The sequence below is a fragment of the Dromiciops gliroides genome, chromosome 6 (genome assembly GCF_019393635.1).
Source record: "Dromiciops gliroides isolate mDroGli1 chromosome 6, mDroGli1.pri, whole genome shotgun sequence".
Classification (NCBI taxonomy): domain Eukaryota; kingdom Metazoa; phylum Chordata; class Mammalia; order Microbiotheria; family Microbiotheriidae; genus Dromiciops; species Dromiciops gliroides.
The window spans coordinates 52,306,927-52,320,169 of record NC_057866.1 but is presented as its reverse complement, the minus strand read 5'-3'; the positions used below and the strand labels follow the sequence as shown (position 1 = coordinate 52,320,169).

The window sequence follows — 13,243 nt, the reverse complement described above, 5'->3', positions numbered from 1 at the left end:
ATAAGAAAATGTCACTCAGTACTACTTCATGGTGGCTAAAAGACATGTTAGACAATAGTCACATACATTTTTAGAGTTTGTCTCAAAGTCTTAGCGCAGTTCTCAGCTTCCTTAGGTGACAGCATGTCTGTTATCTACAATTTTATTCGACTGCTTCATGTGTATTACCTCATCTGACCCTCAGACCCTGTGAGGTCCCCCCCCCCGCCCCCCATATTTTACAGATGGAGAAGCTGATGTTGAGTTTGTGACTTGCCACTTATTAAGTGCTTACTATGGGTTTATTTGAGGGAGGATTCAAATCCAGCTCTTCCAGACTCAAGTCCAAAACTCTCCCTTACCCCACCTAAGAACACCAAGTGTTTCATCAAGGACTTGAAAGTTTTTAAAAAGGTTTTATGTGTGCATCATTTTTTATTAACATTTTTTCAAGCATTTATACTATTCAAAGTACAAATAGCAATTAAGTAACTGAAAATGGACTGATATTCTGGGCTAACACGATGGTCATTAGATAGATGATAGATAGAGATATATGAAAGAATATCTGCATGTATAATAGTCTCTAATATTTTATATATATATGAAAGAATATATGCATCTATAATGGTTTTCCTGTTTGTATATATGTATGTATGTTTGTATACACATACAGTGAGGAAGACTGATGGCAGTCCTCTAGTCTTTTGAGAACAGTTTTGTTTTCATTGAACACCTGCTGAGACTGTTCTTCCCCCACAAGCAGAGCAGATTCTGTGTCTGATCTCCATCTCTCTTCCACTTCCTCCTCCTCCTCCTCCACCATCCCCCTCCCCCTCCCTCAGCTCTCCTCTTGAAGACACAGCTTGTGGACTCGAGTGCCCCAGGAATCGAGCATGTGAATGCTCACAAACGTCCGTGGAATCGGTCGGTTCTCTGACTCCTGGGCAGCGGGCAGGGGCCGCACCTCGTTCAGAATGGCAGCTCAGCACACCGCACAGGAAAGAGCCGGAGCTTGCCAAGGCCTGCTGAGCGTTTTTTCAAGCCTGTGAAAAGAATGAATTATTCAGCAGTGAGCATGCTTACAGCTGGCCATTTGGTGCCTTTGATCTCCGAATCAGGCGGCTCTATGAATGCCCTTATTGTCATGTTATGTGTACACAGTGTGTGAATTATTGAAAATAGTGAGGCCTGAGCCTCATCTGGTAGAGATTACAGTGCAGGCATGCTGGGTGAAGGTCTGTAATTGAAAATCCCCAGATGCTGTTTATTTGGCCTCTGTCACGTGACTCGCTGGAGCAAGATTGTCTGAACAAAATGCTGCCTGCATAGAGTGGTGCCCAGCCCCCAGCCCCCAGCCCCAGCCCTCCCAGAACACAGTGTGCGTTCTACTTAAACACCTGCCCATAATATTTTTAAAAGCTTAAAATAGATTCCCTCATAACATTTAAATAGAGGGCATCTTGCTTGTTGGTTTAAACTGCTTAAGCAGCTGTTGACTTGTGGAACCTTTTATCCACACAAGGGTTTTTGCTGGATAATTTCACTTTGAGATGCCTTCGCAGGGTATAGCTTTTCTGTGTTGGAGTGACATGAGGACAATTGGAGTTGGGAATGAAAAGAGACAAAACTTCAAGGTGGTGAATAAGGTTCAAGCTGAAACTAATATTTTCTAATGTCCTTACTTCAAAAATTGCATGTAGCTCTTCTCTCTCCTTGGTAAGAAGGTGGAAGATTATGGATGTGGAATGTCTCATACTCTCTTGAGAGTAGCAGTTGTATTGTTTGGTTTGGTTTGGTTTGGTTTGGTTTGGTTTAACTGTTTTTCTCCTTTGTTACAAGAAAGGATTCTCTGCCTCCATCCCCACCCCTCCTCCAATGAAAATGTTAAAAAATAAAAAAGCATGAATAAATTATTTTTTAAAGAATGTTTATAGATGTAAGTTAAGATAAAGGACAGAGACAGCAGATTGAAAGGGAACCAGCTCGCCAACTGTTGTACCTGAGAAACCTTTCCCTTTTTGCTCTTCATTCAAAGAGTTCTGGCTAAAAGAATAAACCTGGGGTTCCTTTTATGGATCTCTGTTGCTGCCGTGAGTCCATGCCAGGCCTTTCTGGTGCTCTAATTTCCTCAAATTGTCCTGGCCTGAATATGCACCTCCCATCTCATTCCCTGTAATGTACCACACATAAAAGTTGGAGTTTTCAAAAGGACGTGACTCTAGTGATTCAAAGAAATAATTTTGCTTTAATATGTCCCCGATCTGGCTAAAGAATCAATGGTGGGTAGGCCTATCCCTTTACTTCTGTCTAGCCTCTGGGCCTTACTTTGCTGCCACCTTGTTGCCTTGGAAGCAGACTCTCCCAGGCTCTTCTTTGCCCTCATTGCCAGCCAGTTTTCTCTTCAGAGGTGTTATCCCTTCAGAATCCTTCCCAGACTTCCAGGATCAATGTTTTAGGCACCAGTCATCTTCCATAGTCTCAAAACTTCACTTGTACTAATATTTCACTTCTTCTCTCCTACCCATCCATGAAATGGTCACTGGAAATCCCATATTGGCTTTCCATTTACAAATTATAATTTCGTATATAAAATATACAACTACTTTAATGGACAATGAAAAGAAAGGGTGAAATGACTTCTTTACTGTGGAGTGTCCACATAATCTAGGCTACTCCTTCAGCAGAATTGGTTATAATGTAGCCCCTTTTGGCGTATCTTGGAATCCTGTGAATTTGAAGCCAAGAATGTCTATAATTTTCCTTTAAGCATAATGATGTCACCCAATCAAAGCTGGGTATATATTATCAGTGATCTGAAAGTTTTCTGACCCCATTTTCCACAGTTACAAAGGGCTTTTCTTATAGAGCCGGAAGTGACCGCAGAAGTTGCCTTGTCGAATGTCTTCATTTTACAGAAGAAGAAAGTGAGGAGCCTCAGAAAAGTTATTGACTTGCCAGAGTGAACTCATTACAGAGCCCTGACTAGCATCCAGATCCTTTTTTTTTCAGTGAGGGTTAAATGACTTGCCCAGGGTTACAACTCAGGTCTTCCTGATGCCTGACTCACTGTTCTAGCCACTGCACCACTGGATGTCTCTATAAAAGAGAACTGATATACTACCCTCTTGCTTTAAAAAAAAAAAATTCTGGGTAATGAGGGTTAAGTGACTTGCCCAGGGTCACACAGCTAGCAAGTGTCTGAGGCTGGATTTGAACTCAGGTCCTCCTGAATCCAGGGTTGGTGATTTATCCACTGTGCCACATAGCTGCCCCCCAGATCCTTTCTTTTGTAACCTTCTTAATGCCATTTCATTCTGCCTTCTCATTCAGCCTTCTTGCCTCAGTTATCATCTATTGTTTCAGATTTTATGGTTTTTAGTCTTTATAGATGATGTAGCATTGGCATAGTGGAAAGAAGGCCATGGAGTTGAGGTCAAAGGACCTGGGTTCAAATTCTGCCTTTGCCACATATTACCTGTCTGACAAGACATGTCCCTGGACAAGTCCTTCCTCCACTTTGAGCCCCAGTTTCCTCAACTGTAAAATGAGGGGATTGTACTAGATGACCTCCCAGTCACCATCCCACTGTAAGTTGATGATGCTATTCCAACTTTACTTAGATTAACCTGTAGCATAATGTGGCCATGGAAGGTGGTATAGGAAGATATTCCAAGACAGAGGAAACTGAAAGATTAAGGAATTTGTCCAGCATCACATAGCTGGAAGGTAGACAGCCTGGCATGCTTCATGGCATCAGAGAAATGAAATTGTCGGATCCAATATGGACCCAAAGGAGAAATACTATCTCCAATAGCAGTTCTTAACCTTTTTGATGCTATGTTAGTTTCTGATGAAACCTATGGATGCTTTATCAGAATAACTTTTGGTTTTTTAAAATGCTTAAAATAAAATATAAAGCGTTTCAGAGAAAGATGTGGTTCCCCCCCCTTTTGTATTCCCCCTGCAATATCTCCAAAAACTTCAAATGGAAAACCCTTTGTCTTTGAGAGATGGTCATCCGCTCTTCACTTGAGGACCTCTCGTAACAATTAACATATCCCTTGATGAAGCAGACCATTCTGGATTTTGGACAATTCTATTTCCTCCCCAAAGCTAATAATACAGGAGACAGATTGCCTCTTAAGGGTGATTGCTTACAGGTGATCCTGTTTGCAGATGACATTTTGCTTATTGCATCGAGCCCTAGAAGACTACAAGGGGCTCCTCACTGTCATCCATGTGAACTCAAAAGGAAAGACTCTTGTTGGCTTTATAACTTGGGGTCATGGGTTCAAATCCAGGTACAACTTATTGCTTGTGAATCCTTGAGTCCATCTGTAAGGTGAATAGCTGCAAGGGCTTGGACTCAATGACCTTAAAGATCCTGTCTACTTCTGAAGCTGTCATCCTGACAGTGGGTCAGGTGCCATTGTTGAGGATCAGGGTTTTTTGTTTTTTAATATCTAAGTGGTATTTTATTTTATTTTTTCCCCCACTTAGTTGTAAAGATCATTTTCAACAATCTTTTTTTGTGTGTGTGAGTGTGAGGCAGTTGGGGTTAAGTGACTTGCCCAGGGTCACACAACTAGTAAGTGTTATGTGCCTGAGGCAGGATTTGAACTCGGGTCCTCCTGACTCCAGGGCCAGTGCTCTATCCACTGCACCACCTAGCTGCCCCCAACAATCATTTTTGTAAGTCTTTTGAATTCCAAATTTTTCTTCCTCTTTCCCTTCTCCCTCTGCCCTTTCCAAGACAGCAACTGATCTGATATAGGTTATGTATGTACAATCATGTTAAACATATTTTTGAGGATCTTTTTTTAACCTCACATTGTAACATGCAGCTGACTGAGCAGAATTGTAGTAGACCCCAAGGGAAATGAAAAGATTCATGCTATGAAGATGACTTGCAAGTGACAAGTGGAAGAAAAATATCATCAAGGACAGTCATGGGCAGAAAAAGGATGTGCCTGGCTAGTCATAAAGGACCAGAGAAGAAGTGGTGGGGTGGGGTGGGGTGGAGACAGATATTGTCCATATACGTATGTCCATTTCTCTATTCATCCCCCTCCTTCACTTAAAAGGATATATATGTTTGGGTGTGTGTGTGTGTATGTATAATATTCCTATTTATTTTGGAGGAAAGCCTTCTTGTAAGGGGCAGTTGGGTGGCACAGTAGATAGAATGATGGGCCTGGAGTCAGGAAGACTCACCTTCGTTGTTTCAGATCTGACCTTGGACACTTATTAGTTGTGTTGCCCTGGGCAAGTCAAAAGTCTAGTTAAACATTGTAGACCAAAGGTCTAAGTGATACATGGAGAGGTACAGAGGGGAATCTTCCTAGAAGAGATGGGATTTGAATTAGCATTTCACATGACATGTGAGAGCAATGACAACTGAATGTCTAGACATCTAATAGGTCAGTATTAGGGAAGGGACATAGTCCAGGTTGACCCAACAGCATTTTTTTAAAAAGGCATATGTGTTGAAAAGAACAGAGGTGTTATGGGTAGCAGGGATTGGGGTCCCGTGTTCACACAGAATTGTGTACGACCTGGAATATTAGGCAGAAGAATCTGAAATTTACCTAGCAGGAAGTAGAAAGGAGGAATCAGATTTATTCATAAGAAAAAAAGATTGGCAGCATTAAGGATGGATTGAAATGGAGTGGATGGGAGATCTTTTGGTCAATTATCTGGCTAGGCTCTGATGAAGGCCTATACTAAGGTGATGGTTGTGGGAATGGAAGGGAGAAGACAAACAGAAGAGGTATCAAAGATAGAAATGACAACACTCAGTAAATTATTTATTTTGAGAGAAGTGGGGCTAGAGGAAGAATCAGAACCCCTAGTTTTCAGATATATTTGTAACTGCAACTTTGAATTGAAAGAATATTGTGCCTGCCTGGAGCTAGTTTTTCTTCTTTTTTATTTAATTAATACCATTTCTTTCAAAGCACTCCTTTTTGTTTGTTTGGAAAAAAGGGAAGAGAAGAAGACAGATGGCTAAAATGACATTTGAGATGGGGCTATGGCTTTAACCAACTGGAAAACTCCTGAAAACAGCATTTCTGATAATCCTCAATACTAATCTTCAGTGTTTGGTGGGCACCATAGTGGAAAATAACTGGAGCAGAGCAGAGGGCTGCTGAGAGTTCATAATATCATAGAAGTAAAGCTGGAAGGGTCCTCAGTGATCATTTAAAGTTGGTCCCATTATTTTATACACTAAGACACTGAAGTGACTTTCCTGAGGGCACACAGTCATTGGCAGAGCCAGGGTACTGCGGCTAGGTGGCATCATAGCTCATAGTGCTTGGAGTCAGGACAACTCGAGGTAAAAGCTGGACCTCAAACAACTAGCTCTGTGGCCTTGGGCAAGTCACTTGCCCTTTCTTTGCCTCAGTTTCCTCAATTATATAATGGGGATCATGAGGTGTTGTGAAGATAAAATGAGATAATTGTAAAGTGCTTAGCATAATGCCTGGCTGTTAGGTATTATATAAATATGGTAGGTATTATATGAATTTTAGGTCCTATTATTTGTTATTGTTATTAGACTTTTAGAGAGTTATGGACCAAATTCTCATGCATTCTTATAGTCAACCAAATTTCCCTGAGAGCATTCTTTGCTGGAAATGTGATTTTAGCTTATGCTATCTTCTTTGTGGGGTGGGGGGCAATGCAGATTAAGTGGCTTGCCCAGGGTCACACAGCTAGTAAGTGTCAAGAGTCTGATGTGGATTTGAACTCAGGTCCTCCTAAATTCAGGGCCAGTGCTTTATCCACTGCACCACCTAGCTGCCCCCAATTCATGCTATCTTTCTAAAGAGTAAAGCATCTGGGAAGTTTGTTCTGTTGATTTCCTCAGCATCTCTCCCCAACCCTTGCCTTCCTGAAAACACACACACACACACACACACAATGGTAGAAAGCTGTTTAACTAATCTAGAATATTTGTTTCAAGATGCAAGAATGAAATTCTCCTACTGTGTAGGTTTTTTTTTTCCTTTGCATGGCAGTGAGGGTTAAGTGACTTGCCCAGGGTCACACAGCTAGTAAGTGTCAATTGTCTGAAGCCAGATTTGAACTCAGGTCCTCCTGAATCCAGGGCTGGTGCTTTATCTGCTTCACCACTTAGCTGCCCCCTAAGAGTGAAATTCTAATAAATATTACATTCATTTATATGGTGACATCTATCCCATTGTTGAATTTCCCCAGACTAGGGAAGGAGGAGGGGCTGTTGGAAAATTTACACCTTAATAGAGACTTATTTAAAGCTTACCTGGCAGTAATTGTCTTACAGGGTTTGGGGTTTTGTTTTTGTTTGTATAAATGATATTGGAGATACAGAATTCATTACATTCTGATAACTAGAAATGAATCAGTGGTTCTCTGTTAGCATTCCTTTGTTAATCTTCCTCAGATCTCCTTATCTAAATAAAAGAATGGTGACTGCCTCTCCCTGTTAATACAGAACCCTAGTTGCCCCTCATAAGACCCAGATATATTATAAAGCAAACCCCTGGATAACTCTCCTGTAACCCATTTTTTTTTTCAGTTTTTTTAAAATATTAAATGCTCTGTGATATTAGGCTGAATACCATATCACTGTTCGTAGTTGACCTTTATGCTGGCTGTCCCAAAAGTCTCAATGCAATTTTAAGCTATGGTCACATAGCTAATACATATCAGAAGAATTTGCAAGAATCATCTTGACATCACCACTCTATGCTCCTCACTATACTGCCTCATAGCCTTGATTATTAGGGATTAGCGTAAATGTTAGGGTCTAGAACTTTTCTGGGTGAGAAGGCATCACTGGGTCAGTCATTCAGTGATCTTCATGTGCCAAGCCCACCATTACTAGATGAAAAAGACAAAAGATGTAACTGAAGATTTAAAAAAAAAAGACAATGTAGCATTCTGTGACTGTCTGCAAGGGGCTTCAGTGACACTCTGGTTTTGAATTCTACCTGCCATATATCACCTCTTTGCTACTCTTGTCCTAGAACATTCTGCCCTGCTTGTGGCATTATCCCTCTCTGTCAGTCAGTCATTCATGAGACTGCGAAGCCCTTGAGGTTGTGGCCAAGACCTGGTCTTTATTGAATCACTTAGCTTATGTGTGTATATCATAAGTACTCAGTAAATGTTCCATGAATGACTGACCCAACTTCCCTTATCCTATTGATTGTCCATAATTTAGGGCAAGTACCTTGGGTGATGGACACTATGGCTGATTTTTTTTATCATGAATGAAAAACCTAACCTTTTTAGCATTGGTACCTGAATCCACAAGCATGCCAAGGTAAAGATTCATCTTCAATGCACTCAGCAAGCTTGTCTGTTTTTTACTTGGTCATTTTAATTTAATAATTAGATTTCACATTCTGGAGTTCTATCACTTATCACTACACACACACACACACACACACACACACCACACCCTCCAAAACTGGGATTGAAATATATTTTGACATCTTGATACTGAGACTTAACATAACCATCTGAAGTGGTTTTATATGTTTGATAATATTGGTCTTTGGAGTTCTGAAAAGCATACTCAATGAGTATTTGTAACAATAGCAATAATAGTTAAATCCTTTCTAGACTGCTTTAAGGTTTGTAAAATACTTTGCATACATTTTGTCTCATTTGATCTTCACAGGGCCTTGTGAGGTAGGTTCTTTTTATTATCCCCATCTTATAGAGGAGGAAACTGAGGCATGGACAAGTTAAGCAACTTGCCATGGGGCACACAGGTAGTGTCTGAGACTGGATTTAAACTTAGATATTCCAGAATGCCAGCTCATGACTCTATTCACTGAGTTAAGTATTGGGTATTCCAAGACAAAGGTCAGTCTATGCCTTTGACAAGTGAAAAGCATTAGTTCACCTCCAGAATCTAATTGTTTGTTAGCCTGAAAATAGAGGGAGTTCGATCACATCAGTGATGCGATGGAGGGGACAGGAGGACAGAAGGGGGAATCAGAGGGCTTATTCGGCTCAAGGTATAGACCTGGATCAGAGCAGGCTTAAATGTTGGTGTGCAGTCAACACTTGGGCGGCTAGCAAGAGGATGTGGCCCCTGCTGCCCCCTTTCCTTGTGGCTTTGTGCCTCTATTGAATTATAAAGTGGCTCTTTGCTTGTCCACATGGAACATGTCTGAGTTACAATTTCTAGCCACAGACCCTACCATTTGCTGCATCTCAAACATGACCTTGAAGCCTAGGCCCGTTCCCACAACAACTTCCACCAACCTTCTGGCTGTGCCGAACACAGCCAGCCCATTGAAAGAAGCCGGCTCTCCTCTGTTCTGTCAGCCTGCCTTTGTTATACTCCCTTCCAAAGCAGTCTCTTCTTTGTCAGGTGGGTTTTGTGGTCATTCAGGATGCATTAGAAACTAGTGATGAGTCCTTTGTCTTCTCTTCTGTTTGCATATGTTCATTGTTAAGAAGAGAAGGAAAAAAACCACCACCACCCAATATTGTATCACATTATATGTGATGAAGGACGTTTACTTATTAGACCTCCTGGGCAGTGCTTAGGGAGCCTTGTGGACCATTTAAATCCTAGAATTCCTAGAATTTTATGGCTGGAAGGGGGGAGGGGGTGGGGCTAGATCATTAAAACCATTCATATGTGACAGATAAAGAAAGAGAGCCAGACAGAGGAAGTGATGTGATTACCTGTTTCCAGTGGAGTTTAGGTTTACCTTCCCATTTTATTTCCCCATTTTAGGGATGATGAAACTAAGGCAGAGTTAAGTGACTTATTCAGGATCATATGACTAGTAAGTGACTGAAACTGGATTTGAACTCAGGACTTCCTGATTCTAAAATCAAGGGTCCATCAACTGCACCACTTAACTTCCTCAATAGATTTTATCATCTAACTCATGGTAGGTCTTGTTGTTTTTTTTAATACATTGAGAGATGTGAAATTTATTTTGTAAATTCTAATGAGCTATACTGTCTATAAAGGATCTGAAAAGTATTTATCAGTTTATAATCTTGAAATTCTTCAAAATTTCGGATTGAAGGGCCTAAGTGGAAAGTGTCTCAAACATAATCTGGTCCAACTCCTTCGCTTTACATAAGAGGAAACTGAAGCCTCGAGAAAGAATTGTCCAAGAGCCGAAGGTAGCAAGAAGCAGCTGCAAGATTTGAACTCAAGTCCTCAGTATGCAAAACATATACTTGTCTTTTTATATGCGTGTATGTATGTGTGTGTATACACTTTCCACTCACTACACCATATTGCCCCCTCTAATTTGCCCACAGGCAACTACATAATGGGGAAAGTGTGCTTTTGTCCTAAAGGCTGATATCATTTTGTGACTGGTCAAATTAAACAAGTCTTTATAAAGCCACTTCTGTGGGCTAGACCCTGTGCTTAAATATTGGGTGTACAAAGTTCTAAATGAAACAGTCTCTTCTCTCAATGGGGTTTTATTCTACTTGGGGAAAAAACACTCAAAGTAGTCAGTTCAAAATATATACTAAGCAAATCCCTAACAATTTGAGGGAGGAGAGCACTTATCAATTGGATATGTGGGTGTGGGTGTGGGTGTGAATGTGCACTCTCCAGTGAAATGAGAAAGACTGTGTGGGTGATGGTACTTGCACAAAGCATCGATGGAAGCTAGATCTTCTAAGAGATCCAGATGAGAAAGGAAGGGCATCCCTGACATGGTGAGGGCTCCAGTAAGAATGTAGTCTGGCTGCAATGGAGGGTTCTGGGTTGGGAGTGGAGGTGGGGCGATAATATGAATGAAGTCTGGGGAGATCCAAGGGCTTTATTTATTTATTTATTTATCCAAAGACACTTATTATTGGTACTGGTTTTACGGGTGCAGAGGATACCCACGTGGATGTAGATCCACCAACCCTTCATGTTTAAGTAGCCAATTTCATGGGTTTCTATGGTTGGAAAAAAGTCCTCCCTGTCGAGTAGGCAGCCAGTCAGCCCTCTGGTGATGAGCCCATCTATGCAAAGCTAAACCAGATTTGTGTCTTTCCTGTTTGGGTGGGGAGAACCTACCACACCTCCCACCTTCCTTGCTTACTTTTCAGACATGAGCATCACTTCTGCTTCATGCTGTCTTTGAATAGAACCTTAGCATCAGCTTTTATTTTTATTTATTATTATTATTATTTATTTTGGGGGGAGGCAATTGGGGTTAAGTGAGTTGCCCAGGGTCACACAGGTAGTAAGTGTCAAGTGTCTGAGGCCGGATTTGAACTCAGGTCCTCCTGACTCCAGCATCAGCTTTTAGAGAGGCAAGTCAGCATTTCATTTCATTAAGGTGTTTGGCATGAGTACATTAATGTGTAAACCAGGATAAACATATTTGGCAGAACTTTTTCTGGCATCAATTAGAAAGATATATTGAGAAGATAGGGGGTAGCTAGGTGGCACAGTGGATAAAGCACCGGCCCTGGATTCAGGAGTACCTGAGTTCAAATCCGGCCTCGGACACTTGACACTTACTAACTGTGTGACCCGGGGCAAGTCACTTAATCCCCATTGCCCCACAAAAAAACCTCAAACAAACAAACAAAAAACAAAGAAGATACATCCTCCAACTCTTTTGCAGAGGTGGTGATGAGAGTTTTCCTTAGGGGTGTAATATTGCAGGATTTTTTTAATGTATTGATAGCTTTTGCTGATTGGATTTTTTTCTATTTTTAAAATTCTGGGAGGGTCAGGTAGCTATAAAGTGAAATTCGAACAATGGAAAAATGAGTCAGTAATAATTTATTTAAAAATAAAAGAAATGTGTATGCATGTGTTGTAGTTCTTCAGAATATTAACAGATTATTTTCACCAAAACCAGCTTTTACCCCTTAAAATGTTGCTGGCTCCAGGGCTAAGGATATTTCTAAACTTGGGAGAAATTACTATAGTACATGAAGGCACCTGACAACAACTCTGTCTTAAAAGTGATTAATGGGAAGGTAGGGCTAGTTTTTTGAAGTTAACTTTCCTGAAATTGGGTGTCCATATCTGGTGGTTATGTCAGTGTTTTTCTGTGTAATATTGGTGAAGTCACTTCCCATCCATTTCCTGGTGGAGATAAAGAGTCCTACAACTTATCAGGAGAGCTACTGTGAGAGATGATTGTTTTTGTTATTATTTCGGTTGTGGTTGACTCTCCCTGACCCCATTTGGGGTTTTCTTGGCACAGATAATGGAGTGGTTTGCCATTTCCTTCTCCAGCTTATTTTATAAATTAGGAAACTGAGGTAAACAGGGTTGAGTTGACTTGCCTAGTGGCATACAGCTACTAAGTGTCTGAAGCCAGATTTGAACTCAGGAAGATGAGCCTGGCAGTCAACTCACTGTGCAACCTAGGTACAGAAAAGATGAGCCAGCTTTTAATTGTTCAAGAACTGATGTGCTTGTCTGTAGATTATCCTGGCTTCTTGATCCTGCTTCCCACCTAATACCTGCCTCATTCGACACATTACTACAGGGTAGGCAATAGAATTTCCACATCTGTAACTGTTCATAACTGGGAAAAGTTGTAGTAAAAGGCATTTGAAAGGAAGAAGTAGATTAATGCTTAAGGGCTAGGGATTACTGTGGATTTTGTTCATTGATGTGATCCATCATGGCCCTTAGCATGGGAAATGGATATCCTTTATGTTAAAAAAAGAAAAAAAGATACATTCAGTCTCCTTTACCTTCCTAAGAAAAAACAAGACAAGACAAGCCCATGAACTAGACTCAGGTGGAACAATAGGAAATCCAGAGCTTCTTGGGATTCTCTCATTGCTCATCACCTTTCTTGACAACACAGGAAAAGGCAAACAGTAAAATCCTACTGTAGGGTGGAGGCTGCTTAAACAGACTCTTCCAGCTTTTACCTTTTAGTCCTGGTGATTAGATCATCCTAGCAGAACCAGGCCTGCCATCACCAGACTTTTAAAGCAGATTGCAAATAGTTGGCATCAGATTGAAGTTCTGTGTTATTACAGGGAACACTAAGAAAGTGAAAAAGGAAAATTTGAGTGAAGCCATTTTCTTTCTTTTTGTGAATAATATTTCCCCCAATTATATATCAAAACAGTTTTCAACATTCTTTTTTTTTTTTTAATTTGGGTTCCATTGAAGCTGTTTTCCATAGAAATAGAGTGATGTTCCCAGAAAGTTTCTCAGATACTCATCGGCTCCCAATTCTTTTCCTTTGACTGGAGAGTAAGACCAATCCTTGGTGTAAGTCCTGATACAGTAAGTCAGGTGGGTACCACA

The 13,243-nt window shown here is 40.8% G+C and overlaps 1 protein-coding gene across 7 annotated transcripts in view; it reads left to right on the top strand.

Moving 5' to 3' along the window:
• The window catches only part of TEAD1 (TEA domain transcription factor 1), a 305,630-nt gene that overhangs the window by 209,640 nt on the left and 82,747 nt on the right, over window positions 1-13,243 (top strand). The window contains exon 1 of one of the 7 annotated variants that reach the window (XM_043969525.1): window positions 1,510-1,616. The exons of the other annotated variants lie outside the window; for them this stretch is intronic. The gene's annotated coding sequence lies outside the window, so the exon portion shown is untranslated. Of the gene's footprint in view, window positions 1-1,509; window positions 1,617-13,243 lie in introns of those variants that run through there. 7 annotated transcript variants of the gene reach the window in all.